The sequence below is a fragment of the Hemicordylus capensis genome, chromosome 3 (genome assembly GCF_027244095.1).
Source record: "Hemicordylus capensis ecotype Gifberg chromosome 3, rHemCap1.1.pri, whole genome shotgun sequence".
NCBI lineage: Eukaryota > Metazoa > Chordata > Lepidosauria > Squamata > Cordylidae > Hemicordylus > Hemicordylus capensis.
This window is the reverse complement of record NC_069659.1, coordinates 296,826,207-296,848,199: the sequence shown is the minus strand read 5'-3', so window position 1 is coordinate 296,848,199 and position 21,993 is coordinate 296,826,207. Positions and strand designations below refer to the sequence as shown.

The following is a 21,993-nucleotide window of genomic DNA, read 5'->3' as shown; positions in this document are numbered from 1 at the left end:
AATGCATAATAATAATAATAATAATAATAATAATAACAACAACAACAACAATAATCTCAAGCACAGACAGCATCAGGACAGCCCCTTAGAGGGTTGCCATATTCTGGCTTTCCAAACCCAGGTGCCTAATTTGCATATTATGTAAATTGGCTTAAAAATAGTTTCTGAGCAGAATAGTGACTGCACGTTTTGCTCCATAACTCCGCTTCTACGAAGGCTAGAGCTTAGCTTTCTTTTTTCTTTTTTAATGAAAGCTAAAATCCGAGCGAATCTTGGTGGGCTAAGCAATCTGGATGAGATGCGTAAAATCTGGGTGAAACTCAGAATTTGGGGGGGCATGGCAACTCTATTTGAGAAGCAGTCAGTAGGGAGGGAAAGAGTGCCATTCCAGGCGGTTCCATAGCCTAATACAAATGAGGCCTGCACAAAGAAGCCCTCTCACCCAAGAGATGGGTCTGTGTCCTGCAAAGTTTTCACATAGACAAACCAAAAGATAGCCCACACCATGGAGCTATTGCAGTCTTCCAAAAGCTCAACTCACGACACACGCCTTTCCTCTCTACCATCACACCTAGAGATCCCAGTTATATAGCTCTGTACTGAAGAAGTCTTGCATGAAGCTGTAGCCCTTCAGTGGAGGTAAGGCCCAGTGGGAAAATATCCCTGTTGAAATAAGAGCCTCCCCATCTCTGGCAACTTCTTAAAAGGCACTGAAAACATATTTGTTCACCCAGGCTTTTAGTTAGATTTATAGTTTTAATAGTTTCTAATGCTGGGTTTTAAACGATGTTTTAATGTTTTTAATGTACAAAAATGATACAAATGAAACAAAATTAAAAATGATTAAATTTGTATAGTTTTTGTTGTACACCACCCAGAGACGTAGGTTTGGGGCGGTATATAAGTTTGTCTATGTTGTTGCTAAGAGTCGACACCGACTTGACGGCACTTAATCAATCATTCAGATAAATATGTTAAATTAAATAAATAAATAAATAAACAAACGTATAGGTATCATATAGAGGGAATGTAGGATTTCTGTGTGATCCTTTTCTTGGACTCCCAAGAGAAAGGTTCAAGAAGAGCTCATCACTGACATAAAATGATGGAGTGAGGTAGCCAATTACAGTGATGGTTGGGAGCAGTGGTATTCCTCTGGTAATTGCTTGGTGTATGCATTCCCCAGGACACACTGCATTTTGTGAATGCCTGAGGAAAGAGTGGGATTCTGCCACTGGCCACAACCTTGATGTCCATATGCTCGGCATTAGTGTGGATAGGTTTGACAAATTTGCAACTCCTCTGTGTTTCTGATTGCCTGTAGGAGCTTTGTATGCATGCAACCATTTTAAAAGTTCCTTCAAGAGGGCATTATTGATCACAGAGAATACAGATACAATGATTATTTATATACCACTTTTTGACAAAAGTCCCCAAAGCGGTTTACATAGAGAAATGGTGGTGAGGGGGCTTAACACTTTCCCTGCTGATTCTTCCTTTGCTTTCAATCACTGCCCTACCGATTTCTCTCTGTAGGTTTCTAAATGTACATACATTTTAAACCAATAGGGAGAGAAGCTACTGGCTAAGGGCATTCGGGAGAGAAGCCACTGGGTGAGTGGAGAAAAGGCAGATGGGGGGAAAGGCAGATGGGAAATGGGTTAAGTAGCTCTCTTCCCTGCCTCCTCTCCGCTGTAAGTTGTGCCCTCAGTAAGTGGATTTTAAAACAAAAAAGGATGCCGTGAGTTGTGTGTAGACAATGGTCCAGCATCTTGGGCACATGTCTGCCTCAGAACACAGAGGTTCCATTTGGGTATCACAGGAAATAACCCTTAGTTTTTAGATTGCAAGCTACTTGGAAAAAGGAACAATTTTTTCATTTATTTTACTATGAAAAGCGCTTTGAGAACTTTACCTTCCCCTCAGACAACCACTCCGTTGCTGGGCGCGCTCCCCATACACCCAGATGATATTCTGCTGGCCCAGGCAGTGTGGAGGATCAGAGGCCAGGATCCGTCATCCTGGCCCCCGGAAATCCTATAATGCACCACACGAGTATGCAGTGCATTGTAGGGATGTCAAACTGGCCTGATGTCGAGCCAGTTCGACGTCGAGCCGGTTCAGTTCAATGGTTCGGGGTCGAACTGAACCACCCCTGTTCGGTCCGACCCCAGACCGAACACACCTGTTCAGGGGTTCACGGACCTTTTTTGTTTGTTCTTTAAATAAAAACATTTATTTTTACCTTATCTCCCTCGGGGGAGTTCCTGGAGGTGGCGGGGTATGTGTGTGTGTCCGCAGAGGTCCCCCCTCCCCGCAGGCTCTCCTTCTCCCCACAGGCTCTCCCTTTGGCCCCCTCCAGCCAGTTCGGCAGGCTCTTCGGCCAGTTTCTGGCCTTTTCCCATCGACGCTGCGGCCATTTTGGAGGCTGTGGGCCTGCACGATCAGCCTCTGCGTGGCCCCACACAGAGGCCAATTGCGCAGTCACGCCACCTCCAAAATGGCCACCGTGCCAAGGGGAGAAGGCCAAATCGGCCAGAGGGAGCTATAGGGAGAGCCGGCGGGGGGAGTGGGAACCTCCGTGGACCCTCCCCCCCCGCTGCTGCCTCCAGGAACTCATTCCCCCCCCTTTCTTTTTTCTTTTTTAAAAAAACTCGTTCACAAACGGCCCCGGACTGAACTGAGCCGGGCGGGGGGTGGGGTTCCAGGGGGTGCCGGACTGAACTGGCCCGGTCGGGTTTGAGTCCGGTGTGGACTCGAACCGGGCCAGGTGGTTCCGTGCACATCCCTAATGGGCAGGTGCCCGTCACTGCTACAGGGCTGGCTAAAAGCAGCAGCACTGCATGCAATAAACAAAATGGGGCTAAGGGACTGCTCGCTCCCATAACCTCATGTAGGAGGCTGCCTCTGCAGGCGAGTTGGCCACCGATGTGCTGGTGGTTCTTATGCACAGCCAAGCTCAGGCTTGGCTCTCTTAGCCTGGTCTTGTCTGTGTGAACAGCCTCATAATGTTATAAATCCCTGCCATGTCTCTTTAGTTGTTGTTTTTTTCCCTACAGGCTTTTCCCATAGAGGAGGTGCTTCAAGCCCTTAATACTGCTTCTTACAATTTTCTATGTCAGTAGTTCTCAAAATTTTCCCCCCATGGACCACTTGAAAATTGCTTGGAGTCTCCATGGATTGCTTCATACATCAAAGCCCCAAACTCATATTTTATGAGAGGGCAGCCTTAAATAAAGCCTTAAATAGAGGTAAAAGAAAAGTGCCTTACCAGACTCCTAAAAATCCAAGTCTAAACATTAAGCCAGTAATCAACATTCTGAGCATACATGGGCAACATCCTGTGTGTGCAATTTTTGCCTGCTTCTGGTGGCCTGCAACCAGTAACAGGTAAAAGAAAAGCAGTACCTATATCCAGTCTCCCAAGAATCCAGAAAATGAGCAAGTCCAAAGTTTAAGCAAGAGATACTGCACATACCAAACGGTGGAAGTGGCACACTGGTTTATATTTATGCTGGTTGGGATGTTTGGGCAGTGACAATTGAAGTGGTACACCAGGAGGAGGAAGTGATGCAAAGATTTAAAGTGCATAGGAACATAGGAAGCTGCTATATACTGAGTCAGACCATAGGTCCATCTCGCTCAGTATTGTCTACACAGTCTGGCAGCATCGGGCTTCTCCAAGGTTGCAGGCAGGAATCTCTCTCAGCCCTATCCTGGAGAAGCCAGGGAGGGAACTTGGAACCTTCTGCTCTTCCCAGAGCAGCTCCAACCCCTAAGGGGAATAACTTACAGTGCTCACACATCAGGTCTCCCATTCATATGCATCCAGGACAGACCCTGCTTAGCTAAGGGGGAAGTCATGCTTGCTACCGCAAGACCAGCTTTTCTCTTCCTTGCCTAAGCTATGCAACTCTCACAGTATTGTATACTGCTGACTGGGAGGAGGAAGGTACTCTTCTCATGAGAGTTCTGGTGAGAGAGTTCTTGCAGGGCAGGGAACATGGGTAGTGGTGGAAAAAGTGGTACACAGGTGACGATCCTGGGCAGCACTCTGCAGATTGTTAAGGAAGAACTCATTGGCCACTGGAAAATGGCAGTCTATACCTCTCCCAGATCTCTCTCTCTTTCTCCATTCTTTATACTCTGTCTGCTCATGTGAGTGACTATAATCAACACTATAATCTACACATGAATCTACACAATTCATGTCAGTGTCTTAATGGCACAATCACATCCATCCATCCTGCTCTTTTAAAAGTCTCTCTCTCTCTCTCTCTCTCTCCCCCCTCTCTCTCCCCCCACCTCTCTCTCCTTTTAATATACCACCTGTGGGGTATATGTGTGTGTGTGTGCGTGTGTGTGTACACACACACACACACACACACACACACACCTGTGGTATATACCTGTGGTATATAAAAACACCTGTGTTTTATATACCACCTGATATCTGTCTATAATCTATCTATCTTGGTGGTGTACATAATCCAAATTACAATATAAAAATAAAATAAAAACAAAACATTTTCACAGATTATAAACAATTCCCAGAATATAACAATTAAACAGTTTAAAATTAGTTTTAATTGAAAGCCTGAGGAAGCAGGTGTGTCTTTTAAAAAGCAATCAGAGATGGAAAAGCTCTTATTTTGACAGGGAATCCATTCCAAAGTTCTGGGGCAGCCACAGAGAAGGCCCGGCCCTGAGTCACCACCAGACGAGCCGGTGGCAACTGTAACTATATCTCCCCAGATGATGTTAATAGGCGGCAGGGTTCATGACAAAGGAGGCACTCTCGTAAGTACCCTTGACCTAAGCCGTTCAGGACACCACAAGCTATGACTAAGCTGCATTAGATAAAAATATTAAGCTACAGTAGATCCAAATATTAAAGGCCAGTGAAAACACCTAGTGATATTGTGATGCTTAAAGCTTTGGCCATGCTTTGAAGTTATTTGGTTATTCTGGGGATAATTCTTGATCATAATTAATCCATGGGAGATTGACGGGGATTGCTTGTTATGTACTTGCTGAATTGTTCTGAGGCAATTCAGGAGCAGCAAAATTCACCATTAAAGGCAAAGAGCCATGGGAATGATGGGCAATAATTAGTTGTTGCTGTAATAGTTTTGATTGAATGTGTATAGATATTGTAAGAGGCTCTTTTGGGAACTGGTGCTCTTAGGGAACTGTTAAGCAGAGCGGTGCTTAGCAAATGAAAAAGGGTCATCCTGCTCTTACCCAGCCGTCCTCTCCAGAGCCATAATTAGAATGTCTGGCAGTTATGAGAGGGCTCTGGAAGAATCATGTCAAAGTGTTCAAAACATGCTATTCTTTAGGAAAGGCCGTCTCATTCAGAATGCAAGAGATGGGATGCAGAGAGCACAGCTGCACTTGCTCTTCCTCCAGATTAAGAATGAGGGGGGAAACCATTGTGATTTCTGCTGGAAATACTCTTTCGGCAGGTCCAGTGTGTCCTTGTGGCTGGCTACCTGGCAGTCCCTGTAATGATGCAGATGATCAGACCCCTGGGAATCATGTATTTGTTTTCTTCTTTTCTTTTTAAAATTTCTTTTTGCATGTGTATATGCTGCTTTTCTTAAAGGTGATTCCCAAGGTGGGTTGCTCATCCAAAGCTGCATACTGGGCTACATACAGATCTCCAAATCTGACAGAGATCAGGCTGAACTGAAGCAAAAAAAATACCAATCCCATCACGTTCTGAAGCTCAAAGACTTTGTGCTGCTGTTTAGCTCAGAAACTGGGGGGGGACCCAGTTGAAACCAAGATAAGTTGCGGTGATACTTAATGTGATTTGTGCTGAGAACTGCATTTTATTTTGAACTAAAAGCCTGCTCTATTGATGGGTGGGGTGTGTGTGGAGGGAAGATACCTGTATGTACATAAGGATGGTTGTGGGAGGGCAGGGTGTTCAATGGTGCATTGCATCTCTCTACAGGATCCCTATCAGTGAGGGGCAGGCTAGCTAGAGTCAGGTAGAGGGCAATTTTTTACCCTTACCATAATGCTGCCCTAAATGCAGTGCAATATCTTTTCCTTACAGGAAAGAATGGCAGCCATTTACCTATGTGGGGGAAAGTAAAGTGGTGTGGTTGGAGGAACTCACCATTGGGATGAGAGCTAAACCTGCTACTAGCTCTTAGTGAGCCCAGCTATTAGGAATAAAGTTTGTTCCTATATAACCTCATTCTACACACATTGGAGTAGGATGGAATGTGGTGCCTGGTTTATAGGTAAATAACATGAACTATAGCACAGCGGGGAAATGCTTGACTAACAAGCAGAAGGTTGCCAGTTCGAATCCTCACTGGTACTGTATCGAGCAGCAGCAGCAATATAGGAAGATGCTAAAGGCATCATCTCATCCTGCATGGGAGGTGGCCATGGTAAACCCTTCCTGTATTCTACCAAAGAAAACCACAGGGCTCTGTGGGTGCCAGGAGTCAAAATCGACTTGACGGTACACTTTACTTTACTTGGTCTATAGCTTACTGGAAGGGCAAGTTCTTTTTTGTATTCATGAATGAAGAATAATTGCACAGCTCAGTGGAATTTTTTCCACTAATGCTAATGGGCTTGGATGTAGCATCTGCTATACTTGCCACTTTGAGGAGATGGAGAATGTGGGATGGTGGCTCAGTTAAGTGGAGAGACTCTCCTTTTGAGGAGACGGGCCAGTGCCACCTGAGATATGGGGAATGGATACCTCCTGGGGATAATAGTTCAGGAGTTCCCCAAGCCTCAGTGGAGACTCTGCTCATCTTTGGCCCTTGTGGTAGCTGACAGCAATACAGCAAACCTTTGAGCCTCCAGGTCTGGACAGGCTCTGTCCATAAGGGCATGTATTGGCTTGCTCTGCACAGGAAGGATATAAGTTGCCTGAATCTGGACTTGGCTCACTTTCAAGGTCCTCTTGATCCTGATGTATTATGTCTGCCTCTTTTGGTTTTACTGCTTGGTTTCCTTGACTCCTGACTTCTTCCTGATCTCTAGCTTGCTGCTTGGTCCTTGGCTTCTAGTTTGTGTGCTTGGCTTGACTCTTGGCTTATTCATGACTATAGCAGTGGTTCCCAAACTGGGAGCCTCCAGATGCTGCTGAGCTACAACTCTCAGCAGCCCCAGCTACAATTTATTGTAGCTGGGGATGATGGGAGCGGTAGTTCAGGAACACCTGGAGGCTCCCAGTTTGGGAACCACTGGGATTGTAGGCTTTCTGATTCTCCTGGGCTGATTCTCATGACTGAGTGCTGGGTAGGAAGAGTGTCCAGCCAAATTCCAAGGCTCATGCTTCTTAATGAAGACACCTGTTTGTTTCTTCTTTAAATGTAGAAAGGAATGAGCAAAAAGAGGAATATTCCATTTTGAACATACCCTGCCCATACATAGTCAGGGTTTTAGTTCGAAATACACCAGATATAACTGTAGTCGAGAAGAAAGAAAAACAAGTTAAAATAATCGACACAGCAATACCAGGGGATAGCAGAATAGAAGAAAAAGAAACAGAAAAAATCACCAAATACAAAGATCTACAAATTGAAATTGAAAGGCTGTGGCAGAAAAAGACCAAAATAATCCCAGTGGTAATTGGCGCCCTGGGTGCAGTCCCAAAAGACCTTGAAGAGCACCTCAACACCATAGGGGCCACAGAAATCACCATCAGCCAATTACAAAAAGCAGCTTTGCTGGGAACAGCCTATATTCTGCGACGATATCTATAACAATTGACAATAAAATTCAGCCATCCCAGGTCCTTGGGAAGGACTCGATGTCTGGATAAAACAAACCAGTCAATAACACCTGTCTGACTGTGTAAACAAGAAATAATAATAATAAATACCTAAGTCCTTGTAGACCAATAATCTGCATAATTACAAGGGCTACCAGTTAGCTATGAGGATATATCTGGTTCCTTATGCCTGGGAAATAAACAGGGGGATTCCGGGGTGTGACAACAGGAGGGCAAATCGGAGCAGTGTCCCCCCGATGATAATTTTTCTGGGGATTATGGGCGTTGTAGTCAACAACACCTGGGAATCCCAATTAGACGGAACAATGCTCCTGTGTGGATCCCCCCCCTCAAATCTTCAAATTCCTGACATTTCAGCAACTCAAAACCTTAGCTTCTAGAGATGCAATTCAGGTATACCGCACTGAGGCAATGTTAATTGGTCACATTAAAAAAAAAAGTTTATACAGATAACTAATGCAAGAAATAAAAGTGTGAATGATCTTAAATGTCTCACTTTGCAAGTTGCAATCCAGGCCCGGTGCCCTAAACAAACAAGAAAGAAAAGCCAAAATCTGTAAACTGCAGAGGCTGTTCTCAAACACAGCCTAGTCCAGGCTAGAGATTATCCCGGTGGCCAGCGCCACCTAGCCCAGCTTTTTAGCCTGGTTGTTAGGCGGGGTTATGGGAGCAAGCACTCCCTTGACCTGGGCTACTTGCTCATGTGCGAGCTGGGCTGCTTCAAGCCTGGCCACACACAGAGATGGGCGACGAGAGCACCTGTCTCTTGTGGGGAATCCCCCAATGTATCATGCATGTTGTGCAGTACATTGTGGGATTCCCAGAAGCTGGGACAACAAGTCCTGGCCTCTGTTTACTCGCACTGCCTGCAGGAATATAGAGATTCATCCATGCTGCTCCCGACAACACTGGTCATGTAGGTGCGCATTTGGGGCTGCGAGCGGTCAGCTGGGGGATGCTAGGTTGAACCCTACCTCCCCTGCTGCTTGACCCCACGCGTAGTCATGTGAACAGCCCCACAGTGTCAAAGTGCTGTAGCCTCTGCCTCCTGTGTTGTTATTGCTAGTGCCTTGGGAGGGGTGTCTGTGCTTGCTAAGCACCGTTCTCATCGTTGTCACATTGGTACACCTGTGACCACACTATAAGACCGGTGACATCATAAGACTTGCTGTCTGTATCCAGTGTCCTTGCCTGTACACAGTACAATGAGAAAATACATGTAACTGTAAAATGAAGGAGGGAGCTGTTTAGAGAAATAGGGATTAATCTGTAAACTCAAACATTTGGGCAAGAAAATGGGAAGATTATTACAGAAAGACAGGAAAAGCAGAGATCAGTAGGATGAAACGGGGCCCTTTCAAATGAATAGGTGTGAGGTTTGAACACAGATCATGATGAATGTGAGACAAACCTAAGGATTTGAAGTTGGAGGAAGGAAAGTTGGGGGGGCACTATTGCTATGAACTGCAAAGTATCCCAACCCCACAATGCTCAGCCAGCCTCTGTGGGTGGTAAGGTAAAGGTAACGTGTGCCATCGAGTCAGTGTTGACTCCTGGCGACCACGGAGCCCTGTGGTTGTCTTTGCTAGAATACAGGAGGCGTTTACCATTGCCTCCTCCCACGCAGTATGAGAAGATGCCTTTCAGCATACTTCTATATTGCTGCAGCCCGATATAGGTACCAGTGGGGATTTGAACTGGCAACCTCATGTTTGCTAGGTAGGCATTATTAATGCATCTGTGGTGGCTAGTAGGCTTGTGTGAAGCAGCCCTGCTTTGCTTGGGGGATCATGACAAAGCTTCAGAAAGATCCCCTATTTGATTTGGCTCTGCTTTACTTCAAGCTGAACCCTTTGGCTCCTGGAAACTTCACTTTGGCCCCCTCATGCCCTCATCCCTAAAACTACTTACCAGGACCAGCAAGGGACAAGAGACAGGCCTCTGTCCTTCCCCTTGGCTCCCTGTTGCGAGGGAGCAAGCAGCCACCTTCTGCAGCTTGGATTTTAAAAGGATGCTTTCTTCCCCTGTTCCAGGGAGCAATGTGGGTGGGCCTGGGGTTTGTACTCTTTCTGAGGCCACAGCAATGGCCAGGAGAAGCCTGAAGGAGCCCTTCCCTAGCCAAGGCAATGGGGAGCTGGAATGTGGGGGGTGGGAATGTTTCATCCTTGGTTTATTAAAGCAGCTGAAAAATACTTACTCTTGACAAGTGAAATTTCCCAGTTGCCATTCTGTGATTATTTATTGTATTTAGTTCTCCTTTCTTTCCTCTGTAAAATTAATTACTTGTGTTCTTTGCTGATCAGCTTCTTCACTGATCACAGGCCAGGACTGTGTTCAGCGGTAAACTTCGGAATTCCTTCTTGGAATTCCTGGTCCCTAACCACAAGGAGGCCGTCCCTCATGGAGCAACTGCCTCAGGTAGGAGGGAGGGTGGTGGTGTGGGGAGCCCTTTAAAAGCCACCCGACACTAGTGTGAGGAAAGCTGGGTGGCTGGTTGGCTATAGCTTAGTGGTCCAGGGGATGGGCAAGTAGTGATGAAAGGACAGCTGGGCACTCATGCGGGGCATCTGGGAACCATAGGGATGCCTGGGGGGAACTCATTCCTCCTGAGCTTCTGCAGAAGTCATTTAACATGCACATGGAACCGCTGGCAAAGGTTCTCTGGAGGTTTGGTTGGGATGCCATGAATATGTAAGATGATACCCAGCTCTGTGCCAAGGAACCACTGGATGTGCTGAAGCAATGCCTAGAGGCCATGATGGGTTGGGTGTGAGCCAACCAGCGGAAATTAAATCTAAACTAGACTAGATGGAGATGGTTTTAGTCAGTAGAAGAAACATTTATCCTGAATTGGGAGTTCAACCTGTTTGGGATGTGGTTGCGCACTCCCCTTGAAGTAGATGGGAAGAAGACCCATTTATGCCTCCTCTGGAGATGGGGCCATAGCTCAATGGCAGAGCATCTGTTTTGTAACAGAAGGTCCCAGGTTCAGTCCCTGCCATCTCCAGGTAGACCTGGGGAAGATTGCTGCCTGAAACCTTGGAGAAGCCACTGCTAGTCAGTGTCGACAATAGTAAGATAGACGGACCAATTGTCTGACTCAGTATAAAGCACCTTCCTGTGAGATCTGTAGCTTTGGTGTTCTCCTCGACAACCAGGTAGCTGCTGTTGCCAGGAGTGCCTTTGCACAATTTAGGCCTATGTGCCAGTTGCAGTCCTTTCTGCAGAAGACAGATCTGGCTACTGTTACCCATTATTTGGTCACATCTAGGCTTGGCTATTATAATGTGTTCTATATGCCTTTTTAAAATGCTTGGAAACTGCAGCTGGTGCAGAATGGTGCTGCCAGACTGCTCTCAGGGGCTTGTCGGGTTAGGAATCATGTTAACTTCTTGCTAGCTGATCTTCTGCACTGGCTCCCAATATATTTCCAGGCTCAATTCAAGGTGTGGGTTATAAAGCCATTAGAGAGTTTGGGTCCATGGTATCTTAAGGGTCATCATAAGGGTTACCTTCTCCTGTATGAACCTGCCTGTATGTTAAGATCTTCATTAGAAGGCTTGCTCCGTATCTTGCCACCTGTCGGATTGCAGATGCTAACTGCAATTCCCTGCTAACTGGGCGAAGAGGCACCTTTTAACGTGGTGGTTCTCTTTATTATCACTGGGAGAGTAACTGGCCCTATTCACCCCCAGCACTGTACCTCCAGTGACTGTTGCTGGTGTCTATTTTGTGTTTCTTTTTAGATTGTGAGCCCTTTGGGGACAGGGAGCAATCTTATTTATTCGTTATTTCTCTGTGTAAACCACCCTGAGCCGTTTTGGGAAGGGCAGTATAGAAATCGAATGAATGAATGAATGAATGAATGATGTTGCCTTGTAGGTTCAAAGCCAACGTAGTTGCTGTGCTTTGTGTGAAAATATTCCTGTTTAAGTAGGTGTTTGCCCAGCCCTGATTTTCTGCCTCTGAGACTCTGTTGGGCTGCTGTGCTTTTTAGCGTTATTAATTGATATTGCTTTTATTGGTGCTTTATTCTTTTATGCTTTATTGTGAGCTACTTCGGTGGGAAAATGGCATATTACAACACTAATAATACTTGATGCAAAAATCTTCATGTAAAAAATATAGCATTAGCAAAACTTACATTTCCCCCCTCAAAATGAATAATATCTAAACTGTCTCCCGAGCCCCATCCAGGCACTGAACACTCCCAGACTGGCTTAGTTTCAGCAAGTTTGTTGCATCGTGTGCATTTTGACCATATCCTGCTCCCCAGAACTGAATCTGTTAGACATATTAGGGTGGTTTTGTTGTTGTTTTTAGTTCAAGCAGCTATCAAGGGCTCTTGAAATATCCACAGATTCTGAACTCCTTGTCTTGTTCATAAGCAGAGAAATATTGCCCAAAACTAGTTTTAATTAATATCAACTACACTTTAACTGCGACCAGCTGAGTCACAGACAGTTACACTTTTTGTGACTGTTTGCTCCTTACATTTACTCAAAGGCCCATGGCTCACTGCTCCTTTTTGTGCTCCTTAGACTCTGTTATTTTTCAAGTTCCCAAAGTATTCATGACATTGTCTTGCTCCATTATTCTCCCATCTGCAGATATTATCCATTCCTTCCCTGTAAGCCAAGCTCATTCTTAATGAGGGAAACCAGAAATATAGATTTAGATAGGCAGTCCTTGGAGTGGATCACAGCTGAGTATGATTACCTTCATTTCTTGGAGTCTCAGTAAAGATTCCTTTAGGAAAACATACATTCTGGGAGGAATAATGATTCACAGGAGTGTGAAGGAAGAGGTAAGATAAAACAGACTTTGCTTTCACGGCTGTAAACTACATTTTGTGTACCAAGTGGCTTCATCTGGCATTTGACTCTTCCTTGCTTTTCCTGTTAACATCTCTTCAGTGTGTGTGTGTCATACCTCTTTGCCCTCAATGACCCTGCCATATTGATTGCTGCAGTAAAGATTTTCACAAGAGCCCATCCAGCCTCAGCAGAACCATGTTAAAAAGGAAGCTACCTAGAAAGCAAGTTGGCAAGAAGCTTACTCTTGGGAATAGACCCATTCTCCCCCGCCCGTCCTTTCTCCTCAACTGATTTGTGTCTGGAACGTGAGAATAACATCACAGATGGATATTCTGCTCCTCAAAGAGTATGTTCGTGCATTTTAATTGCTGGCATCTTTACTTGTTACTGGTGTAATTGTGAGTAGACTTTGTTTTTGTATTGATAATTAGGGAGCAGAACAGATGGTGAAGGCTTAGTTTAAAGTAATGTGTCCATTAAAGAAAATCTACTGTATGCAGCTGAAGAGTCTTTACTCTAGCAGAACCTAGCTGCTTTTAACAGTGCTCATATCCCTGGCAAAATGACTCAAGATCAGCTAAGGGTGGGAAATGTGATGTGTAATCTCTAGAGGCTGGATTTTTGGAATGCAGTGTGCACTGAGCTTATCCCTCTGCATATACTGCAGTAGTTGGAAGCTCATATAGCAGCTCACAAGAAAATAGGCATCTGGAGTAAGTTTCTTTAAAAGGAATGGTTGTATCGACCACATGCAACAGTGGCGTGCAGTCTTATGGAAACAAGTATAGAAAGAAAAGGTCAGTCTGTTCCAGTTCTAGTAAGTTCTCCAAGTAAAAATTATAGTTATACATGTGTGGAAATTTAACAGAGAGCATCAGCTTGTTCATTTCCCTTCCTTTCATTGTACTGCTCCAGAATATAATGGGCTGAAGATCTACTCATCACATCACTTCCTATCTACTCATTACACCATGCTGGATCTACTCATTAGATCTACTCATTACAACACACTGGAGAGCCAGCGTGGTGTAGTGGTTAGAGTGCTGGACTAGGACCGGGGAGACCTGAGTTCAAGAGACCTGGGGGGAGGGAGCCCATTTTAAAATCTTGTCTCTGGGCCCACTCCAACCTTGCTATGCCCCTACGCCTACGCCTCCACCTCCCCCGCCTTGGTCTCACCTCACCTCCATGAGTGCATCCCCTGCCGGCCACCCCCCCCATCTCCACTACCATCCACAGACTCCGCCACACAGCAATGGTTGAAAAAGGTTTTTTTTTAAAAGTTTTACTTTTAACTTGTCCCTGGACCACCACCCCCAAGTCCTCGATCCAGGGCAGCAAATTTCTTTTGCCTACAGGCAGCCAAAAGCTTAATCTACCCCTGTGTAAATGGCTTTAGAAACTTTCTTGTTTAAAAGTGGTATATAAATAATACAAATTAAAAATAAGCACCCAGCAGGGATAGCATCTCAGAAGCTGCCATGTTGAAGGCACATTACATCAGTGCTGGGAAGAAGTATGTGAAATATCAGATGGAAGGGACATTTTGAACTCTGGTACCTTAAGTGGTGCAGTGGGGAAATGCTTGACCATCAAGCAGAAGGTCGCCGGTTCAAATCCCCACTAGTACTATATCAGGTAGCAGCGATATAGGAAGATGCTGAAAGGCATCATCTCATACTGCACGGGAGGAAGAAATGGTAAACCCCTCCTGTATTCTACCAAAGAAAAGCACAGGGCTCTATGGGCACCAGGAGTTGAAATTGACTCAACGGAATTTACCTTAGTAATCACATACAAGAACCTAAATTTAGTGGCTGACATCTAGACTAGCAATGAATGCATAGAAGAAAGTTTTGTATGGGAGAATGGTTTTGGGGTGTTTTGTGTGTGTGTGGATCCCCCTTCCCTCTAGAGCTCATTGTGTCTCCCAAAAACATGCCCCTAAAGTGGGGGGGGGTTCTGGAAGGCACAGAGGGCTGCAGAGGGAAAAGAAGATTAGCAAAAATAACCTCTCTCCTATTGCATGTACAAAAATTCTTTGCACAAACACATGGAGGCTAATCAGACGTGTGTGTAAAACCAGGCTAAGGGAGCCCAGCCTGGTTTTGCATGCACATGTGAACAGGGTGGATTTGATTTAAATCAAACTGATTTAAATCACAATTTAAATCATGATTTAAATCACTAGCAGGGTGGATAAAAATCAAAAAAATCCGATTTAAATTAAAAAAAATCCTTTTTTTTTGAATTTTTTTTTAAAAAATCATTGATTTTTATCCACCCTGCTAGTGATTTAAATGATGATTTAAATCGTGATTTAAATCAGTTTGATTTAAATCAAATCCACCCTGCATGTGAACCACCAGGATCATGCCCAATCCCAGCGGCACCACAGTGGAAAGCCCGCCTACGGAGCCTCCCCTCGAAATAGGGTTAGCGGAGCAAACACTCTCCTAACTCCATTTGAGTGATCGTGTGTCAGCAGCTGTAGCTGGCAGACTTGGGGAGGGAAGGGTGATCCCCATAATGCACTGTGCACTTGTATGTTACCTTATTATTGGAGCTCCGGGAGGTGGGGCAGTGCGTCCTGGCACCCTGACCCTAGGAGCTGCTGGCAGGAGCTGGTGCTCCTCTGAGCGGGTGATTCGAGCTTCCACCTGAATAAGCACTTTCAGGCTTCCTCCTCACAAAAATGGGTGGCCCTTTCTCACAGCATATGAGAAAGGGCTCATAGTCGAGATGTCAACCACTGTTTGTAGACTCCCCTTGCAGTTACAATCAAGATAATAGTCTTTGATTGTGGTCACTAATATAGGGTATTTGTAGCTAAGCAGTTGGGCATGTGTTTGGCATAACAAAGGTGCCAGGTCTAATCTCTGGCATCTCCATGTAGCCTGGGGAAGACTCCTGTCTGAAAGTCTGGAGAGCCAATACTAGCTGATCTGCACAGTACTGAACTTTACTGAACTCTGACTCAGTATGAGGCGTCTTCATACGTTCTAAGGAAATTGTGAGGGGACCCAGGTGTTGTGTCTCTTCTGTAGATCCAAGAATGTTTTCACACATCATACCAATAGTGCCTTTGAGTTCGCTTGTGTAGTTTGTATGAATGTTGTTAATGTGATAGAAAGGGAATATACAATTAAACTGAATATCTCTTCTAGCTGATGTCGATTTTATGTTTGTGCTACAGATGCAAGAAGTGGAAATGCCCTTGCATTGCTATATAAAATTACCCTGAACTCACATATGGCATTCCTCCAGTGATAAAGACTGACTAGTTGTAAACAGAAATAGAATGTTTGGTTTTTCTAAAAATAATGTGGATAAGGAAGATCACAAAGTAGGCTATGTGTGGGTGACTTGTGGAGGTGGTGATGAAGGGTTTGCTGAGATGCTTGAGATAGATATTTGAACAGCATGTGGGTATTCCTGCACAAATCTGTATGGATTTGTGGATGGATTACATGTAATATAATTAATATACTAGCTGATCTGGCACAGAGCATCTGTGCCCCTAGTTTTCCCTGTCTCTCCTCCTCATATTCATCCCCCCCCTTTAGCCCCAGTCCATTTTCCCTCTCCCAGTCCGCTTTCCTTCGCCGGCTGGTCTGGCTGGCACTTTCCCTGGGGCCAGTGCTTTCTGTTTCTCCCCACTGCTGTTTCCTCCCCCACCCATTGCCACCACCATCATTTTCTCCCTCCCGCCCACCCCCGCCTTCTCCTGCTGCCCCTGCCTTCTCGTGCCTGCCGCTGCCATTATTTTCTCAGCCCGCTGGCTGGCTGCTACCGCTGCCATTTTCTCTCCCCCCCCCCTCCGCCGCCTATCCCTGTTGCTATCCTGCAGCTCTCCGAACTCTTGCGAAAGCTGTCACACGTGGGATTAGCCACGGGGATTCGTCTTAGCAAATTATATACAAAGAAGATATTACATGTATATAATGGATTGCATATATATATATATAAAATGTGGATGGATTACATGTATATATATGTGCCTGGATGAAGTTATCTCTTCCTCATATTTGAAGCATGTGCCAGTAAAGAGCTTGCAGTATGGACTAATGATTTCTGAATACCCTCCTTTTCTGGAATGGGTGTTCAATCAGAGCCAGATATAAGCCCTATTCATACATAATGTTGCATGCACATACAGTCTGTGTACAGTGTACACATGTACAGAACTATACACATATACAGTTTGCACATATAGTAGTACATTTCCTATCTGTACACTGTATTTGAAAGGGTCTGTATCCAGGTTCACTTTTAATGAGCACATATACAGTCGTTCACACAAAAACATGTACATGTGTACAGATGCAAGTACAACAAGAGGCTAGTTCACATGATCATTAATTGGGTAGGACAAGTGTCCTACTCAAGTTTGGAGGTGTACACACTCCCATTTTATGATTTGTGTGTGATTAAAAAGCAAGGTAGGAGGTGGGGGAAGTGACCATGTGTGAGTCTTCTGCTGGGTGAAAGGGCTTTCCCTCTACCTCATTAAACAGCTGAGTGCAGCTGCTGAGGAGGATGGAGCCCTCCTACCCAGCGCAAGCCTAGCACACAATCACTTCCCCTGCCTCCTCCCTTGCTTTATACTTGCACACAATCACTAAATGGGAACATATACAGCTCCCAAACTTGGCTTGTCCTACCCAATTAGTAATTATGTGAACTATCTGGAAGTCTAAATAGGGCTATAGATGATTCGGATCAGCTTCTTACAAATTCTCATTGTTTTTTTTAAATCTTGGCTCTTGTTGTGTTTATAGTCATAATAGAAAAATGTTCTCTGGCAGCACTTCAGCATAGTAGACATTTTACAGAATGAGGAAATCTGCTGAGCTTTTAGTTCAAGACTTTTAGTTCTCGCTTTCTTTTTTAAGTAGCTGCCTCTGCACTGACCTGCCAGTGAATCTGGTTGGTTTGACTGCTATGTAAAAGTGCAACTTCTTATTTGGCTGAACATTTGATTTATGTTAAACAGACAAGACATCCTGTCTTCTAGCCCTGTCCCCTCCTCTCCTATTGTAGCTGTTCAAGGGGCTTAGTTTCTGCTCTCTTGTTAGATATTCAGGTTGTCAGTGATGAGTAGAGAATGTGTACCATATGCGGAACCTTCCCTGCCAAGCATACCTGTTGGATTGACACACATCAGCCCTGGGAAATGCATGAAGATCACTTTGTTAGTGAAACCCAGCCCAGTTCCTGCTGCTCGTGTGCACCAAGAGCAGCCGTGTGGCAAGCCCACTTGTGGAGCCTTCCACTTAACCTGGGTTTGGGGCACAAGCACACTCGAAAAATGGGTTGCCGGATTGTGTGTCTGCCACAGCTGCTTGCAGCTGCAGCGGATACACTCAGCGAGGGGAAGGAGGATCCCAGAAATGCACCACACACTCACGCGGTGCATTACTGGGGCTCCAGCTGTGGGGTGCTGCACGGCGGTGCTTCCCTTCACCTGACCCCAGAGCTGCCAGGTGAGGCGCGGGTGGACAGCAGGAGAGCCACTGCTCCTCTGCTCCACCCGCTAAGAGCCCTGGGCACTTTCCAGGCTAGCTGCTCAAGAGCAGCAAAATGCCTCTGTTCAGGCAAGTTGCATTGAAAACGTAAACAGCAGGGGAAGCGGTCTCGCAGCAACTAACAACCTGAAAAAGCAGCAACTTCCTTACGCCAGATATACGATGTCCTAGCTCTATATCGCAGCGACTAAATTCGAGACAAGGCATTGGCAATGTGAACGGCACCCTACTGTCTACGTAGAGACTGCGGAGTCACAACTCAGGAAGTGTGGAAGCACACTTCTGAGATCCGACGTGACCCCGTTGCAGGGTTTAGTTTGGAAAGCTCCATGGCTATGATCATCTGTGGGGAGGAAAGCACTTTTGGGTTTCCTCCCCACAAAAGAGGGTCGCCTTCTCACACAATCGTGAGAAGAGCTTCACAGTGTGCTGAATTTTTCGTTTAATTCTGGAGGTCATAGCAAATTGTACAAATAAGTGGATATGCAAACATCTTTTATTTTAATAAAACCAAAAAAGCTTAAGAAAATACTTCAAAACTGCTCCAGGCATTGTAGGTATGTATTAGTGTGTTACTGGAATTTTATTTTATATTTTATTGATTAAAATATATATTCAGCCTTTTGAACTATAAAAGATCTTCACGTCAGTTCACAGATTTAAATTCAAAATCCAAATTTTAAAAATGCGCAGAACCAAAATATCAGAGCAAAACAGAAGCAGGAAGTAACAGAGCATTCCTTTAAACTCAAAGAGCCCACAAGAGTCTTGCAGGGGAGGGATGCTCTCTGGAAAAGTACAACCATTGCTAGTTACTTGAATGGCAGCAGAGAGGGAGTGGAGTGAGCTTCTGTTGGGAAGGGGTTATTTTGGAAACATCCAGCAGATGCCCACAACAGCTAAGTAGGCAGGCATTTTTTACAGCCATCATACTACTGGGAGCTAGTTCTGGCATACCAGGGGAAAAGAAGAGAAAAGAACGCCAGCATTTTGTATATGCTTTGATTCTAAATTAACTACTCCCATGAAAGGGGGGGGGAATCTTGGAAAGGAACCATTCTGAGGGCATTGGTGCATTGCATCCCTTCAACAAAGCAGCAAGCAGTGTTAGGAATTCTAATTAAAGAGTTAGAAAACAGACTATTAGGATGGAGAAAAGCTGAATGAAAATTGGGGATAGGGAAAAAAGGCAGGAAAAAGGGCGTGAGGTTTCTGACAGCAACAAAGCAGATGAAAGAGCTACTGAGAGTGAAAGAGCAAGACACAGAAAGGGAATGGAGATGGCTCTGGAGCTTTTTTGTCTGATTAATGATGCTCAGGCTGTGATCCATTGTAACTCCCTCATTAGCAAGCAGAGAAAAGTAATTTTGCACTGCCCCCTGACCATCTTTCCCATTGCTATTCTTGTTCAATCAGTGATTGATTGTTCTACCAGTTTCTTTGTTGCCCAGATGCACACATGGCCAAGGTGGTGCCATGGTGCAGAACTTGATGTCCAACCTGGAAAAACACAAGACTTAGAGCAGCCACTTGACCACCACTCTTTGTCTTTAAAATGAGTTGATGTTTGTAGCAGGAACTAAAGTTGGGGAGATGCATATGAACATAAGAGTGCAACACACTTCTTGGTTAGCTACAGCACCATGCAACCTTGCTCATTAAAAGAAAGGGTCCTCCCCTTCAGAAGAAGGAACAGTGCTTTCAAATAAATGTAAGACTTTTCAGGAGCTGAAAAAGTTTACTTCTATTTCCACAAAGAATTTGGTTATTTGTTCTGGGGACAACAGTTCCTTTCAATGGAGAGAGAGGATCCTAATTCCTGATCTTGTGTGCTCCTGAATCTGCTGTCTCCATTGAAATGAATGAGGCACCTTATGTGTACAAGACTTCACAATCTTTTCCTGTATTCACATGGAAATGTTTAACTGGATTTATTAGTTGTGCTAGTAGATCCTGTGAATTTTATCATTGGTGCCTGCTAGATTGGGTTTATAGAGCCCGCAGTGAATGAGGAACACAGTTAACAAAGTTATGTCAGAACTGGTCCTGGCCTAATTCAGATGTCACACAAAACTGGAGTTAAATGCGGCAGAGGTTGGAACTCCATTATGTCCGAATTTGTGAAACCTCAGTTTTGAGCCAAAAGCAACCTGTGGTTTGGGTCACCAAACTCCAGTTTGAACCTTTGGTTTGCACAAAGGTCTGCTGCCAAGACCTCTGGAAGCATTATGTCTGATCCCGGATGCCACCATAACCACGGATTTGTGCTGATTTTCAAACTGTAATCATAAAGACAGTAAACTGCAATAATAAAGACAGATAAACTGCAGACTCACCCAAGAATGTGGGTGCCCCATGGCTGTGGCGCTTTTCTCTGCCTCCCCCTCCTTTCACCTGCCTAGCTATGGAGGTGCCTGGCAACAGGGACACTGCCAGGTCCCATCTCAAGATTGCCAGCCTGTCGAGCAGCACAGTCACACAGGGGCATTCCCTCTTCCCACTCTGTCCCTCGCTCCCCACACCTGTCAAGCAGGAGGGAAAGGGGATGTGATGACAGGACGAGCACTAAGTGCTTTGCTCACCTAGAATGAACTGACAATGATATATGTTCACAGCACAAACTCTGCAGGTGGCAACATTAGCAGGGCACCCCATCACAGCACTGGGAGGGGAACAAATGGCTGCAGGTGTTGGTGACCAGGGTTGGGTTTAAAAGGCAGCTCCAACCAGGAATTCTCGAGCAGCCAAGTTCTATTTTTTTCAAATAAATGTTGGGGAAGGGGGGACCCAGCACCTTTCCCTTGGGGGTTTATGGTCCTTAGGCTTACTCATGAGCAGGGCTGGTCACCAGGGTCAGCAGTGCTTTAGTAAAAGGAGCAATTCAACATATGTGCTGATGACCCGGGGTGGACCATGCTAGCTCAAGAGAGTGACAGGCTATGGGGATGCCTCCTCACACATCATGAAAAGAGGAGAGGAGAGAATTGCCCCGTCAGAGGGGAGGGGAGAGAATTGCCGAGCAAGATCTCTAATAATGTGTGATGACAAAACAACCCCTTCTCTCATGGACTGCTCTCTCACAAGAGTGTCTGGGGCTCTATAACAAGCCAGGTTGCTGTATGGAGAAGAGCCGCAGGGATGGGTACCCCAGCAACTGATCTCCCTATCTTCGGAACTGCTGCCAAATAGCTGTCAAAGCTTTTCCCCTGCCAGCCTGTCTGTCCATGTGGGCATGTGTACCCTTGCTTGTGTCCCAACATGGTGAACTTGTTCTTCTGGGTTCCCTGGAAATCAGGGCTCCTCTCTCCCGCGATTCCCCACTCCAGCAGATCTGGTGTGGACCCAGGAATTTTGAATGGGTTTAAAGATCCATCCATGTCCGCACATGCAGCCAGGCTTCAACACATGGAGAACCAAGGTCTCCATTGGGTACATGCAAGGCTTCACAGTGAAGCTCTAAATTACACTGAAGTGAAGCGGGGTGGGTGCAGAGCTATCTTATCATGGAGAGTTGGGGCCCTACACAAGTGGGTCCCCCATTGTTAGGTTAGCTCAACTTGTGAGCATGCAGTCTGACAGGAGTGCTGGGGGTTGCAGCCACATGGTCCTCACCACTAAACTGACCCTCTCATGAGAGGAATAGTCCACCAGCAGGAAGCTGCCAGCAGAATAGGAATGTAGTTTGGTCTGTATGAACTGCTTTAACAGGGTGATCCCTTGCAACAGCATCCTAGGTCACGGTGGGACAGACCCCCCAGGATCCTTTGCCCTCCCTCATATACATATCCCCTCCTAAGAAGTTCTCATGTTCTCTTCCCTATCCTGAGTAACAGGGAAATAGTGCTCCTATATCCCTCCCACCCACCCCGAAATCATG

The 21,993-nt window shown here is 45.4% G+C and overlaps 1 protein-coding gene across 7 annotated transcripts in view; it reads left to right on the top strand.

Annotated features, from left to right (window-relative positions):
* The window catches only part of EPHB1 (EPH receptor B1), a 482,626-nt gene that overhangs the window by 119,579 nt on the left and 341,054 nt on the right, over positions 1–21,993 (top strand). Inside the window, exon 1 of one of the 7 annotated variants that reach the window (XM_053307814.1) lies at positions 12,492–12,578. The exons of 4 other annotated variants lie outside the window; for them this stretch is intronic. The gene's annotated coding sequence lies outside the window, so the exon portion shown is untranslated. Of the gene's footprint in view, positions 1–12,491; positions 12,579–12,670; positions 12,987–21,993 lie in introns of those variants that run through there. 2 more of the 7 variants (XM_053307813.1, XM_053307815.1) reach the window with 2 other exon arrangements.